The sequence below is a fragment of the Dipodomys merriami genome, unplaced genomic scaffold (genome assembly GCF_024711535.1).
Source record: "Dipodomys merriami isolate MVZ:Mamm:240054 unplaced genomic scaffold, mDipMer1.0.p SCAF_364, whole genome shotgun sequence".
NCBI lineage: Eukaryota > Metazoa > Chordata > Mammalia > Rodentia > Heteromyidae > Dipodomys > Dipodomys merriami.
Genome location: NW_027205204.1, coordinates 676,451 through 692,208, shown reverse-complemented (window position 1 = coordinate 692,208; position 15,758 = coordinate 676,451).

Below are 15,758 nucleotides of genomic sequence, written 5' to 3'. Positions count from 1 at the left end.
AAAAAGTAAAAATCAAAGATTAAAAAAAATTATAAAAAATTATTTTATAAAAGGTACAAAAACAATAGTGCTTTTTTAAAATTTAATTTAATTTTATTTGTGAACATACTGTACAGAGGAGTTACAATTACATGGGCAGGATAATGCGTACATTTCTTACCAAGCATTGCAGCCTCCTCCTTTGTTTACCCTTCATATCCCTTCCCAGCCTCCCTCTCCCCCCAATCCCAATCCTTCTTCTTCCCCTCGCCCCCCGCACCGACGTTATAAAGCTCGTTTTGGACATGACAACTTGTACTTCTCATTGTTGCAACAGGTCCACCTGTATCCTTAAACAACTGGTTTTACCCCATCTCCTCCACAAGTTATACTGACATCAAATATAGTGAAAGCAGGGGTTATACTGTGGGGGAGGGACATACAAAGCAACAAAGAGATAATCTTATAAATGCGTTAGAAACACATACATGAAAGAAAAAAACATTAAAATACACATCTAAGGGTTCATTTTCCTGACATCACTTTATGTGACCTTTTCCGCTTAACTCATACATATACTAGATATTGCAAATAAGGGAAACCATGGGACCTATGTTTCTTTGGGCCTGGCTTACTTCACTTAATATAATTTTTTCCAAGTTTTTCCATTTCCTACCAAATGGGGCAATGTCATTCTTTCTGATGGAGGCATAGAATTCCATTGTGTATATATACCACATTTTCTTAATCCATTCATCTACTGAGGGGCATTTGGCTTGGCTCCATATCTTAGCTATGGTAAATAATGCTGCAATACACATAGTTGTGCTGGTAGCTTTAGTGTGGTCTTGTTTGTAAACATTTGGGTAAATGCCCAAAAGTGGGATTGCTGGGTCATAGGGGAGTTCTATGTGAAGTCTTTTGAGGAACCTCCATACTGATTTCCAAAGTGGTTGAACAACTTTACATTCCCACCAACAATGAAGTAAGGTTCCTTTCTGCCACATCCCCTCCAGCATCTGTTGTTGTTAGAGTTCTTGATTTTTGCCATTCTAACTGGAGTGAGGTGATATCTCAATGTTGTTTTGATTTGCATTTCTTTTATGGCTAGGGATGTTCATGTGTCTATTGGCCATCCTTCTTTCTTCTTCAGAGAAGTTTCTCTTTAAGTCTTTCGCCCACTTATTTATTTGTCAGTTGTTTCTTTGAGGATTTGTTGTTGGGGGGTTTAATTTTTTGAGTTCCAAGTATATTTTAGATATGAGACCCTTGTCCATTTTATGGCTAGTAAAGATCTTCTCCCAATCCGTGGGCTTTCTATTGATCTTGCTAGCTATGTCATTTGCCCTGCAGAAGCTCTGCAACTTTAAAAACAATAGTTCTTTGATTTTTTGGGGTGGGGGTGGGAAACATCCTGAATCTCCCTTGTGTCCTTAACCGGCCTCTTGTTGGAGTCTCTGGTCTGCTTGTGTTCCTGTGGCTTGGTTGGTTTCTTAAATCAGTTTGTTTGAACAGGCAGACAAATGCTCTGCTTTCCTCAAAGGTTTGCATTCCTCCTCCCAGGTTAGTTCAATGGGAATCAGTTCTGCTTTGAGTATCACAAAAGAGGGAGATGGCTTTTTCCTCAAGTTTGGAGATGTTGTGATGAGGCTAGGTTCTGGGTAGAGTTGAGGCCTTTTAGCAAACAGCAGCTTTTGCTGGGGGCTGGTTTGTGAGAAACTCACAGAGCCCAGCCTGGAGCCATTCTCAGGGTTTCTGTTTACTGAATTTCAATTGATTGTTGAGGCTGCTAAAGGGAGGGGCAGCCTCTGCCTCTGATTACCCGGTGAAGAAAGCCACTCCTGGGGCTGGCACCCAAGCTGGGTGACTTTTCCCTGGGTAGAGCTGAGTCTGGCAGTTCAGGTTAGGCTCCTGTGACCTGCTAAATGACTCTAGTTTACTTCCAAGGCCTGAGTTAGAGCTAGTAGCTCTGCCGAGCTTTGTCGGTATCCAAGATAGAGATCTCCAGTACTGGGGGGGAGGGGTGGCCTTCCCTCCTCTGCTCCCTAAAAAGGAGTGAGTAGGTCAGGTTTCTACTCACACCGAGTCTTGGTTCCTGGGTTGTCTCTGGTCTGTGAACTGAAGGATGAAGATTTCTGATCCTTGTTGGTTCTTGCTGGTGATGAGTAGAATCTGCTCACCCTCTGTGTCTGGCTCCTTCATCCCAGACTCTCTGTGATTCAGATATGGCAGGTATGGCGCCGCCGCCGCCACAGCTGCTGCTGCAGCAGCGGCAGCTGCTGGCAAGTGCTCAGAGCTGTCTCCTTGCCTTTATTTTCCCTCTCTGGCCTAACTCTCTGTCCTTTGAAGGCACACTTGGTGTGGTTCTCTGGCTTAGGACTGTTTGCTGGACCTCTAAAACTGCTTTCTATGCGAGAGCTTGTTTAGCCTCCAGCTTCTCCTCCGCCATCTTCCCAGAACCTCCACTAAATTATTTCTTTTGGATTATATATCCATAACAAAGTATTCACTGTGTATTCACGGTACTTCATGATAAAAGCCTGTGTTTATCAGCACAAGTGTCTTTGACATGAAATTGTTCTCTTTAAGCAATTACTCCAGGAGTAATGAAAAGTGGAATCTAAATGATGTTCATTCATGTATTTCATGAGAAATTAAACTGATCTTTGTTTGGTATAAAGATCACTTATACTTTCATTAGCCACACCCTTTTCATTTAAAAATATCTATATTCTGAAGCATTTTTATTGCCATTATAGGAAGATAATGTGGGTTCATCTGCTCCATAGCTCTTGAATGGTAATGAATATGACAAAGAATATACTCAGATTTGCCTGGTGCAAACCTGGATTTGAATTATGGGTCTAGAACTGATCAGTCTTGGTTATTTGGGAAATTTGCTTCACCTTGTTGCCTACTTCTGTTTTTAATAAAATATTTAATTCATTTTCTAACTTGAAAAACACTCATAAGCACTACAATTACCTAATGCAGGTGCAGTGCTTGGAATAGTGTCTGTGCATTCTGTAGTAGGTCCCAGAGAAGTCAGCTTCAATTAACATGGTGAGAGCATCCTTCCTGATTGCCTTAAGAAATATATACCCAATTGATGTTAATATCTGTGAAAATTTGTCTACTACAAAAAGGTCTTTTCTTCATATGAACAATGAAAGTAATGATGGGGGTGTCCTGTGGCTTTTACTCTGAAGGAGTTTTGCCTAAATTTCATTCTTACTCTATTAATGGTAGCAGTAATATTCTTTAGTGCTACCCTTCATGTTTCTAGTTCTGTGTTCCATTTGGAATACTATTGTAACTTACTTTATAAACTTTGTTATCAGAATAAATAAACTACAACTGCTGAAGTTTTCAACAAAGAATCATTACATTATATTTTAAGTGCTTAATGCTTTCCTGAAATTATGTCTTTGGGAGTATATATACCTAACAGACTATTTTTTGTGATTTCTTATATGATTCATATAGATTTCTTATGTTATTCTTTTATAATTTCTTAAAGATCCATAAATAAAACTGCTTAGAACAGAAAAGAGTAGGTAAACAATACTATTATGGTGGTCTTAATGGCTAAGCATAATGAATATGTTAAAAACTGTTGGAAGATTCATTTGCTCTGTTTGCTATTCTCTCCCCCTTCTTTGTAGAAAGGTTCTTACTATGAGGTGCCAAATGGTCTGGACATTCCAAGCCTTGTCTCAGTGACAGAAATGATGGAATTAGGGCCATGTGCTTCCATGGATGGCATTTAGGAAGCTCACAATATGGCAATACCAATACACATAAAGAAACTTTTGTGAGTGATGTGTATTCACTTCCTCAATTACCAAAATTTAATTCACATGTGAAAACATCAAAATACTTACATTATAATATATGCAGTTTAACTGGCATTAGTAACACCTCCATAAATCAGATGCAAACTAAAAGTTCTACTTCAAAAACCAACATCTAAGGCAGTGTTGGAAATATAAGAAGATAAACAATAAATCTAAAGAGTGAGATCTTTAACACTGGCAATGAGCAGTGATAGCTCAATTGTTAACCAGGCTTGAAAACTTCGTGTGTCCACTAACTATGTGGTTAGAGTTGCAGTGTTGACCTTAGTACCAAGATTGGAGGTAACATTCAAAGGCAGCTGAGGTTGCTGCAGTATTGTAGCTCAATACAGTGTGATCCTGCCTGATAATGGTAAAGCACAAAGTAGAAGTTAAGTCAGTAAAATGTATAGAAAGGATTCTCCACTGAGAATAATTGCAGGGGTGATATCACTCTTGCATTGAAAATGTATTGCCCATCATTCTACTTTAAGCTCTAGCATTTTTCTGATCTGATGACAATTTTAACACACGAATGTGCCATGAATACTGAGAGGTGTATATTACTCTAATCTAGGTATAAATCCTCACAGGTATGGAATGGCCTGACCCTGATACTTCATTCTGTGTTGCTGAGTTTCATGGAGAAATGGTCGTAATTAGGCAATTCACACTCACCTATTTGTAATTCAGGCAACTGGGTCATCACTCCAGTGACGTGGTCTGACCTAAGAAATAAATAACATTATTTCACAATGTATATGTGTTTCTGAAAATATATGCAATACCAAATACCAAATATACAAAAGGGACAATTATCCATTTCTTATATTATCACAAGTAAAGATAGTCCTGAATTGCACTTTTTTGCTAGAGGATCACAGGTTGACTGCTGATGTTAGGTATCTTTCCAGGTGATCCTATACATTTGTCAATCTTCTTTGAGGAAGTATTTTTATGTGGTTTGTTTTGAGGTATTCAGAATATAAGTACTGTCATTAACCGCAACCTTTGGACAGCAAATACAATGGGATACCTGGCCAAAGAACTGAGAAATCACAGGAAGTGATAGGAATGAAGACACCAGAGGACCCAATGCCTTATTACCAGCTTCTGGATCCCCAAATCCTGCTTAACAGACTTTATATTCATTCTACTATAGGGGGTGGTCAGTGGCTACAGGTATGTCCACAAACTAAGGCATCAATCTAGTTTGTGGTTATAATTATTAACATGAGGTATTGTTTGTAAACATAGTGATAATTGAATCCCTTATTGTTAGGGAGAAGAAGGGAGCAAGGGTCATTACAACTATATCACAGACATCCATCTTGTCTCCAAAGTCTTAATCTTTTATTGTCCAACAGCTCTAACTTAAATACCCTTGAGGTAATAACTCCTCATACTCCTGTCTTCCCTTGACTGTTTGACCTTCCCAGAGCACAGCCTTTTGAATGCTGTTTGAGATGGCTTCCTAATCTATCCCTTTTCAGGTCTAACAGCTTGACTCTAGAATCTCTCACAAGTACTGTGAGAGATGTATTATCTTGAAAAGGATATTATTTTTAGGATAGGTTCAATTTTTGAATTTTATTTTATTTCAAAGATACTTTACAGAGTGTGTAGAGTTACATGAGTAAGGTAAATTCCTTGTTGAATATTGTTACCCACTCCATCGTTGTTATCATATCCTTTCCCACCTCCTACCCCTCTTCCCACGCAAGGTTGTCAAGTTCATTTCTGACATAGTGTCTTGTGAATATCATTGTTGCAGTGGGTCGCTCTTTGTACTCCTTTCATCACTATGTTTTTCTTTTCCTTCTCAAAATCAGATAAATATATATACAAAATGAAAGGTACCAGAATTAAGACAGAGATTGCAGCGGATAAACCAATTGAAAAAGACAAATGAAATAAAATAAGATCTAGATACACTATTTTAGAGATATCAAGGTTGACATCTGAAAAAAAATGACTTGTTTCCATACCTTGGAGTTCATTTCAATTAGCATCATTTTGTAAGGTCAAATGTACATAGCTTTGGAGCCAGCAATCCCACTCCTGGGCATTTGTGGAAATGATCTCAAGCTAAAACTTACTATGTTTTTGGAAGCATTATTACCATATCTAAGATATTGAACCAAACTAGAAGCCCCTCTATATATGAATAGTTCAAGAAAAGGTGGTATATATACACAATGAAATTTTATGTTTCTATCAGAAAGAATGACACAGCCCCTTTCTTAAGAAAATGGAAAGACTTGGGAAAATAGTCATGGAACCTAGGTTCCATGGTTTCCTTCATTTTTATTAATAAATGCTTAGGATAATCCTGGAAGACAGGTTCACATTTTAAACTCTTAATATTCCCTTTTTTCTCCCTCTTCCTCTCTCATTCCATTTGTGTGTGTGTGTGTGTGTGTGTGTGTGTGTGTGTGTGTGTGTGTCTGCGCGTGCGCACGCGTGCCACCCAGTAATGAAACTTGACTTGGAGCCTCAAACTCTTGCTTGGTTTTTTCACTAATGACTGACTGAGTCTGTACTATTTGATCCAAAGTTTCAATCTGTCTTTGATTAAACAATTGAACATAAATGTCTCATGGATTGCTACCCCAGCCATCGGTGAACTATGATCTTCCAATCTCAGGCTCATGACTATCTAGAAATAAGGATAAGGCACTGGCAGCCAGCTCTATTGCCAAGTGTCTTTTGCTTTTATTTGTTTTTGTTTTTTGTTGTTTTTGTGCATCCAAAATCTCTAAGAAAAACAAATCATTTATAATCAGGACTATTCACATAAAATGTGTATTGTTTAAAGATTACCTTAATAATGTTATTCTTTTGCATCCACATTATGTGATTTGATTTTTTTTATCTCTACTATTGCAAACAGTCAAGTAACATACACATTTTGAATCTTCTTGTCTTGTTTTTATAGTTTGTTAGGTGTTTCAAAACAGAGTTTATCAAGGTTTAACTCTTCACTACTGAAGCAAGACTTTTATGATTATTCAATATCCTTTAAATCGTACGTTCATCACTTCTTGTGACACCTTATGAGCAGAAGTAGTTTCTTACACGTACTTTAGACCCCAATGTGATGTGCTCTACTGCCATATATGCAAGGGCATCCTTTGTAATTCTCCTTGAATTTTCACTGCTTTTTTCTCTACTCTCCAGTGCTAAGTCCTGTTATGATCTTGTTGATTTTCTCCCCCGATACACCTTCATCATTGTATCTTGGGACTACTGGTATGCACTACTGTACTTCTGTCCATTCTCATTATGCTTTGGCTTAACCTTTCTCACCCTGGAGGGCCAGAGATGGGGATATTTTCTTCAATCTTTAGCTACAACATCTATCTTTATACTTTCTAGAACTACATTCATTGAATTCTTTCTGTAAAGTCTAAGGCCTTGACAATAATTACTGCATTTTCATGGCTTTTTGATTTGGCATTAGGGAAGAATATAGGTCAGTAACTGTAACTTAGGTAAAAGAAGATTGCAATCATTCCTCAATAGCTGTTGTTCATTGGATAATGTTTACTTCAAGATCTGCCTGCCTGCTTCCTTTTAATTGTTTATTTTTCAATGTAGCCTTTTCTTCTGGAAAGTATTTATGGGCCGAGTGAAAATCAATTCCTACTGTAATTAGTCATTAATTTTATTCCAACATAATTTCACAGATCCTTCTGAGTTTCTTCAGGGTCTGTATAGTAGTGCTTCACATTCTTAGATATGTTTTAACATCGATGCATCCAATGATAAAGACACATTGCTTAAATCACCATTTTGATGACTGCAATAAACCATCTTGCAAGCTCACTGATACCCCACCCTCACTACTCTATTCCCTCATAGTCACATTGCTCCCCTTTCCTAGTACATCCAAGCTACTCCCTTCCCTTTCATACCAACTAGCCTTCTCCCTCGATCCTCTCCTATTTTCATCAGAACCTCCGCCCATAACTAGCCTACTTCAAACTGGACTAACCTTTCAAACCCAGCCTTGAACTTACTTCTTCTTACAAAACCCATCATGCAATACCAAAAACCCTTCACCTCCCTATAACTGCCCTTGAAGCCTCACCTTGCTTGGCTAGAAGCTTCTCACACAGCCCATCTCCTGCCTAGAAAGCCAGCCCTGTTCTACCACAAGCCTCACCACCTCCCACAAGTGTTCTCTCAATGCCCTGCCTTACTCCTCAGATGAACCCGACCCCTATTGGCTCCTCCCTCAGATCCACACCCTACTCTACCAGATACCCTGCCCATAATTATCTACACCTTTATATCCCTTCCACTCCTTCTCAAAGCCCCTCCTCCAACTATCCCCATGGCTCCAAGCCCTGCATTTCTCCAGAAAAAACCCACTAGAATACCCCCAACACACTATCCCATCTCTCAACACCCACATTGCTCCACTAGAAACAACTGCATCAGATGGCCTCCATCTGGAAGCCTCACCAGGCTCAACTGTAAATCCCTGTCCCTCCGTTTTCCCTTTTTGAAGGTTGCTTTGCCCTACTGGAAACCCTGTACAAAGACCATGGCCTGCCTTGCAATACTGAAATCCCCACCCAACATTACTCCTCTTTTCAAAGTGGTGACTGACTATACCAGAAACCCCATCTTAACCATTCTGGTGCACTGCATCCTATCAGTGCTCTCACAAAGCTCCGGTTCTGAAAATCTCCTCCATACATTGTGACTGCACTCTTCTCTTCAGGAAACCCAACTTCCACCCTAACATACTCTCCAAAGGCCTGCCATTGTCCACCAGAATCCCCGCCCCTTACTAGTCCATGTCTTCCTTTTACCACCCTGACCTCTCAAGGCCAGACATTGAAAAGCCTCTCCCTCATAGCTCCGCATTCCTGCACCAGAATCCCCACATTCTGTCAGCCTCTTGCCTACATTCACTGCCTTGCCTTATGGAAAACCTCATCCTACATATCCCACAAGGGCTCACAATGCTCCCCCAGAACCCTTCCTCTAAGTAACCTCCTCCTTTGTAGCTTTGTTCTTCCTTCTCAAAGCTCTGCCCCAATCAGCCTCCAGCCCTGTGACCCAGCCTTCTTACTAAAGTACCGCATACTCTACAAGAGACCAGGGCCCTAACAAGTCTAGTACTTCCTGTCTCCTCCCTGTGGTCTCAAAGCCCAACACAGACTGGTCTTCACTCCCTAAGACTCACCATGCTCCACTACAGAGACTGTGCCAATACCAACTCCCCCTTTTAACCAGAGAGGGCTCCACCAGAATCCCACACCATCTCATCCATGAAGGTCCAATCTAGTAACTGTTATGAGATATGTGATATTGTACTGGCCATAGAATTCATACTAATCAATATGATAAGAAAGCAGTCTTGCAAAAAGGCAACAAAAATTAGACAGCTATTAGATGCTTTATTCTAGTTTGGGGTTCTGTTACCAGGCAGATACACATTGTGTGAAAATGTATGAAGGTGATTCTTCTTATTGGAAACCATTCTTTGAAGTATCAGTAAGGTTTCATGAATGATCATTTTATTTCTAGAAAATTCTTACATATTTGTGCCCATTAACTTTAAAAATATTAGTTATTTTAAATCCTCTCTTTTCATTGAGGAAAGAGTGTTAGATGACTTTCAACTCACCTCCATAATAAATAATTTTTGAGTTGCTTACCTTACTATGTACCAGAGTTTTTAGCAACAGAAATTCTCTACCAGGGGGCTGGGAAGGTGGCTCAGTGTTAGAGTGCTTGCCTTGCATGCATGAGTCCCTGGGTTCGATTCCTCAACACCACATAAGCAAAAAAGAAAAAAGCCAGAATTGGCACTGTGGCTCAAGTGGTAGAGCACTAGCCTTGAGCTGAAGAACTGAGGTACACTGCCCAGGCCCAGAGTTCAGGCCCCACGACTGGACCCCCCCAAAAAAAAACATGAAAAAGAAATTCTCTAACAGAATCCATTTTGAATTTCCTCCTTCCACTAAAGTGTCCTTTGGAAAAGATTAAAATGAGATTATACAGGTAAAATGCCAGAAATAAAAACGTATTTTTTATCATAACAAAATTATGATAAAGACCCCATCCAATGTGCTTTTAATTTTCTAACAAAAGAAACTTAAGCCTATTTAACTGTAAACTTTCTGAAGACTATAAGACAAAAATATAAGAAATGCCCTCTTATACCATGGTTCTGAAAACAAAACCAAAATAAGGAAAGACAACATAATGACACAGAAGGAAATGAAGAACTTGTACATATGATATAGCATGTAAAAAATACACTGAATCAGGTAAAAATTATTTTGGTCACCATGTCTGGTTGTTCAATATATTTCATTTTAAATATTGTTCTTTGTTAACCTGTGACTTAATATTAAAAGTCTCAGCAGGGCTATGCCCAGGTAATTGTGTAGTTAGTCAATTTCATCATTGCAAGATCATCAGGATGAAAAACTCCACACACCTTAAGACACACCTGCAACAGCAGTAGACATACACTCCTATTGGTCCAACAGTGTAAGCCAGACCTGTGTTTTACCAAAGCTTTGTATGTGGTATGCTATGGTTTATTCAGGCTGAAGAGCCAAAATAACTCTAATTTAAGATTAACCCTACCATCTTGTGCTAGGCTTCCCTCAGAGTAATACCAAGAGAGAGAAAAAAACCACAGGTTGCCACCAACCCTGCCCACCCTTAAGAAATCAAAACACTTTCCCAAGTGTTCCAGGAACAGTACATACCAATAGTTCAGAGAAAAGGCAGTGTGGTTTGGGTGGACTCAAACCAATCATGTAACTGCTTGTGTGAAAATTCCCTAAATTTGTTTGTTCAGTACTATAAAACTGTGCTGATGTTGTGCTCAGGGATTCTTATTATCACCGGTTAGTGAGTGCACAGAAGACCAGCTTGAGCTTGCAAATAAAAGACTCTTATGCTGTTCATATTGGTCGTGGTCTCTGGGGGTCTTTTGGGCGTCTCAAGTCTGTACAACATTTCTGGGGGTTCATGTGGAATCTCCCTCATAAAACCATCCAGACGCCCCACCACAGAGAATCAAAAAACAAAAACAGCTGTTAAGTCAAGGCACTGCTGTTCTGCATATTTGGTTGCCTGTAATTTCTGTATCTGTAATTCTGGTTTCCCACAGGGTCTGTATTCTGGTTGGCAAGGACTCTTGGTAGACGCGCTATAAGACTGCCAACGGGGTTCTTTGAGAAGATGTCCCCATACCCCTCTTGGTAGATTGCTGTTTAGTACAGATATTTTTGGGAAATTTTCTGTCTGTAGTCTCGCACTTTCATGCAGACATTTTGTGGGAAGTTTTCCATCTGTATTGGGAAGTTTTCCATTTTGGGGGAAACTCTCCGTATGTAGTTCGGCACTTTCTTGTTTACAATTTACAATGATGCAGTGTGTCTTTGTAAATTCTTTGTGTTGAGTGTTCTGTTTGTCATTTGGAGTTTATATTAGCCTTTGTCCTTGGCCCAGGAGGGTCTGAATATGGGGGAAAATCTGTCAGTCTGAGGGGATGGCCGCTAGGGACTTATTTCCCTTGTTCCAAAATGACTGGGACTTCTCTTCCACTTTGGAAGGCCCCTGGGTCAACAAAAGTTGGTGAGACATCACCCCATTCACTGAGACCTGATTGTTCTCTGTTCTGTTTCTTGAGGTAGGGAAGTTCTGGGTGAGAGTAGCATGCTCATTCAGCAGACTCTGGATTCAGCTTGCTGAGTGAGAACGGCACAGAGTTCTGGTAGGGATAAACTCAGCCTTTGGGTGTTGAGTTGTCTCGTTCTGTTTTAGAATTGGTACGAGCTTTAATGTGGGTTTTTGGTTTTTGTGATTTTGTTATTTATTTGAACATCTCTGGGGAAATAAAAGCTCCAGCCTCCAGCTGAGCTCAGTCACAGAGAAGGCTGTGTGGCTGGGTTTCACTTTTCAGCTAGTCCTGACAATGTAAACTGCTCTTGTATAAAATTGGATAAAAATCAGGCCAGTTTAGTTTCAGGTGACCATCCCCCCAGCATTCCTCCAACAGAAGGGATTCAAAAGACTAATTGGAGAAATGCCTTTGTAAAGCAAGCCCTTGAAAAATGAAACTCAACAAAGATACTTAGTTTAAAAGAAATATTGTCTTAAATTTTTGTTTGAAAATTTTAGAAAATGTAAGTAAAAGTTGTTTTTATTTTTGCATGCTTAAATATCTGTGTGAGTATGTTTTGTATGTGTTTGGTAATATGTTGAAGATAGACATTTTCAGCATTCTGTAACAATTGGGTTAGTTCAAAATTTAAAATTCAAAAGGTTATGACGTTTGGACACTACCAAAAATTTTTTTAAAGAATTTTCACTTTGTTTTAAATGGATTTTAAGGATTCTTTAACTTGAAAATTAGAAAATCTGGTATTTTAGAATGCATAAGTCTCTTTACACTGTAATAAAGATATCTGGCTTAACAACAAGGAGAAACTTAGAAGACAAGAGAAGAACTATCTTTAGGAGTGAAGGGTGAACATGCAGAAGTGCAGTTCAGCTGGTCATGCACAGTGGAACCATGCATGGTGAAAGAGGGCAAGCTGGCACAAATGCAGTTCATATAACCCTAAAGAGTTGGATTGGGTGCGTGCCCATTACACAGGAAGGGCAAAGTGGCTCATCTTTATTTTGTACCTTACCTTCAGATAGACACTGGAAACATGATGGTAAAACTGAATGATGTAATGATCGGATTATCATTGCTAAAACTGTCCCTTGGATATGTTAAAATTAAAATTAAGAAGGCCTTTAAAAAGGATTAAAAAGTTTATTTATATAATGTGATTTGTTCTCAATGATATTCTGCTATTGGATATTTTTTTTAAATGGTGTTAAGTCTAGCTTCTTGGTACAGTGATTGTGATTGTAATTTTTGCAATAAGAAAAAATTCTTATTTGAGTTTAAAAGTTTTCATGTGTATCTGTTTTAAAACAAGCATCCAAGAGAAAATGAGTGACACCTAGCCTTGAGAGGTCAAGGGATTTTTCAAAATGCAACTAAAAACTAAAGTATAGAATATTAAAACGGAGATAACAAATTAGGAATTGATTTCTGGATATAAAGTTTAAAAGTAAAAACGTTCTAAACATTTACCTCAAAATGCTAAAGGAAAAATTAGGATTACCAAAATAATTGCTTAATTCCTATTTCAGTTTGCTCTCATAGGTTTTTTTTTTGTAACAGTTCCTAGCAGGTCCACAAAAAGGAGTGAGGATTCTTGTAAGTTTATCAGATGTAACTTTGGCTCTTAGTACTTTTCAGGTAAGAACATGCTTAAAAGACACTTCTATGTTGAACACCTTGTTGCTTTTAAGTGGATGAGAGTGGCCTTTTATGAGAATTGTTGATCTACAAACTGGTTCCAAGCCAGCCCAGGCAGAAAAAGGTCCTTGTGAAACTGTCACTTCTACTCAGCCAAAAGATGGCTGAAAGAGCAAGCAGAGTTTCTTTAGGACTCAAAGTGGCAGAGCGATAGCCTGCTGTAGATCTGAGGGACAGCACTCAGGCCCCGAGTTCAAGTTTAGCAACTAACTAAGGGAAATGCCAATGAGGCATTTTTCCCAGTGTGGAGAAGACACTCCTGGGATGAAAACAATGGAGGAGCATCCAGACACCATAAGCCACTGCTTGTATGGCAGAAATAATGTCAGATCCTAGAGTCATTTGTGTGTGGCTTTTCAAAAATTGGTCAGAGCCAGGAGTTCATGGGAACATAGTTTGTAAGCATGCCTACTGTCTATGTCTATCTACCTTGTAAGGGACAGGAACTCTTCAGTCATCTGTGATAGTACTAAAAAGTTAAGGTTTTAAAATGTGGAAGATAGTTTTGATCCCAACCCCTGTATGTGCCAAAAACTCTAATTGGCAGTAAATTTTGAGCTGATGCCAGCTACATGAAATTCATCTGCTCAGGAAAAAAACTTTGTAAACCTGAGAGTGTGTTTCTATTGATATCAGTCTGAAGGCCTACATAGGTAACTGAGGCATTGTTAGGATTACTAGAGATCACATTCCTATGCCATCCAGAAAGATCCTTTTGTAAACTAGAAGTCTAAATAAGCTCCACTGCTGTAGCCAGAAAAAAGGTCTGTGCATTTGTTAAAAGTTAAAATATTGTTCTTAATGACATTTAACCCTGATAACCTCTTTGTAAAATAGGCTATGTTTATAGGTTCCTGGCTAACTAGGATCAACATCCCTGAGTCAGCTTGAAGAAGTGACAGAAGCTGAATCTTTGCCCAACATCCCTTTTAAGAACAAGGGACCAGATTCACTTTTTTTAAAATGTGGCAAAACAGACAGAAGGAAAAGACATGGGAAATAATAGTACAGGCCTGAGCCCTGTATATCTGCCTAGAAAATCCTAGCCCTATTAAAAGAACTATCAAATTTAAAATGTTGTCAGCTTGGTAAATTGTCCTGGGCTATTGTCTAAATAGTTTTAAAATCTAGTGGGGTCACAGCCTGCCAAGCCTATGCCATGTGTCCTTAACCAGGTTGTGTAGGAATTTGCAGCTCAGCACGAGGTGTGACTGTCCCTTGGAGCCACTTAGAGACCCTGTGCTGCTGCTGCTGTTGCTGCTGCTGCTGCACACCCTAATGGGTAAAGTTCAAAGACAGCCTGACAGTCACCTGGAGGAAATCCACATCATCACTCAGACCACCTCCACTGCAGTAAAATAGACTGAACTCCTGCTTGACTCCATCACCTGAGAATGCTTCCCTGTTGATATCTACTACAAAATAAGATCATGTGGGACATTCTTTTAGTGATATCTAATAACCCTCTCTACTCCCACAGTGGATATTAGTGGCAAGGTTATTGTTGAATTGCCTTAAGCACTTCAGGGTCACAGCCTCTTTTCTCTCTGGTAGGGTAATAACCTGCTTCTTCCTGGGTATGTTTTAAAGATAAAGGAGGATTTCTTTTTTAAATCAACGGAGACAGTAAGAGGAATGAGACCCAGCCCTAATCTTAGCCTTAAAATCTAACAAGCTTTTCATCCCATTAGTGCCCTGAGGCTTTCTGAGATAACATGGTTCCACAAGTCAAAGTAAAAATGGGCACACACACACACACACACACACACACACACACACACACACACACACACAAACACTCCCACAGAGATGTACACACACAGAGTCACAGGCAATATTGTATCTTAAATTCTTATCCAGAGATTGGACAACAGCCCACTTATTTGTGAAGGTTTTTCTTGATTATTTTGAAGGAGGAGGATAGTTCATGAGACACAGGTGACAAGACTTTAGTGAGGAATACTTTATAAACAACTAGCTTATAAAAAGAACAGGAGCACGGTTTTTATCTTTAAATCTTACATTCCTTCAACTATAGTTTTAAATAATAATCATTGAGGGGCTGGGAAGGTGGCTCAGTGGTAGAGTGCTTGTCTTGCATGCATGACGCCCTGTGTTCAATTCCTCAGCACCACGTAAGCAAAAAAAGAAAAAATCCAGAAGTGGCGCTGTGCCTCAAGTGATAGATTGGTAGCCTTGAGCTGAAGAGCTGAGAGACAGCGCCCAGGCCCAGAGTTCAGGCCCCACGACTGGACACCCATTCAAAAAAAATAATCATTGAATTATGAGAAGACAATGCAGCACCTCTTCCCTTCTCCCCTTCCCCTCTGTCATAAAATATGACAAAAATATCAAAAATAGTCTTTTATCTTAAAAAAATGTACACGTGTAAAAATGTCTGACTATATGTGTAAATTTTTTTCAATATTTTTATGATTGTTCCCACCTCTAAGTATTTGTCTTTTGGGCAGATTACAGCACACAGGGGCTTCAAGAGCAAACAAAAGATTAGGAAACATGAACCAAACAGTGTCCTAGGAAGTAGATGCAAAAAGCACATGGCAGGCTGAGAGGGCCCTAAGAGG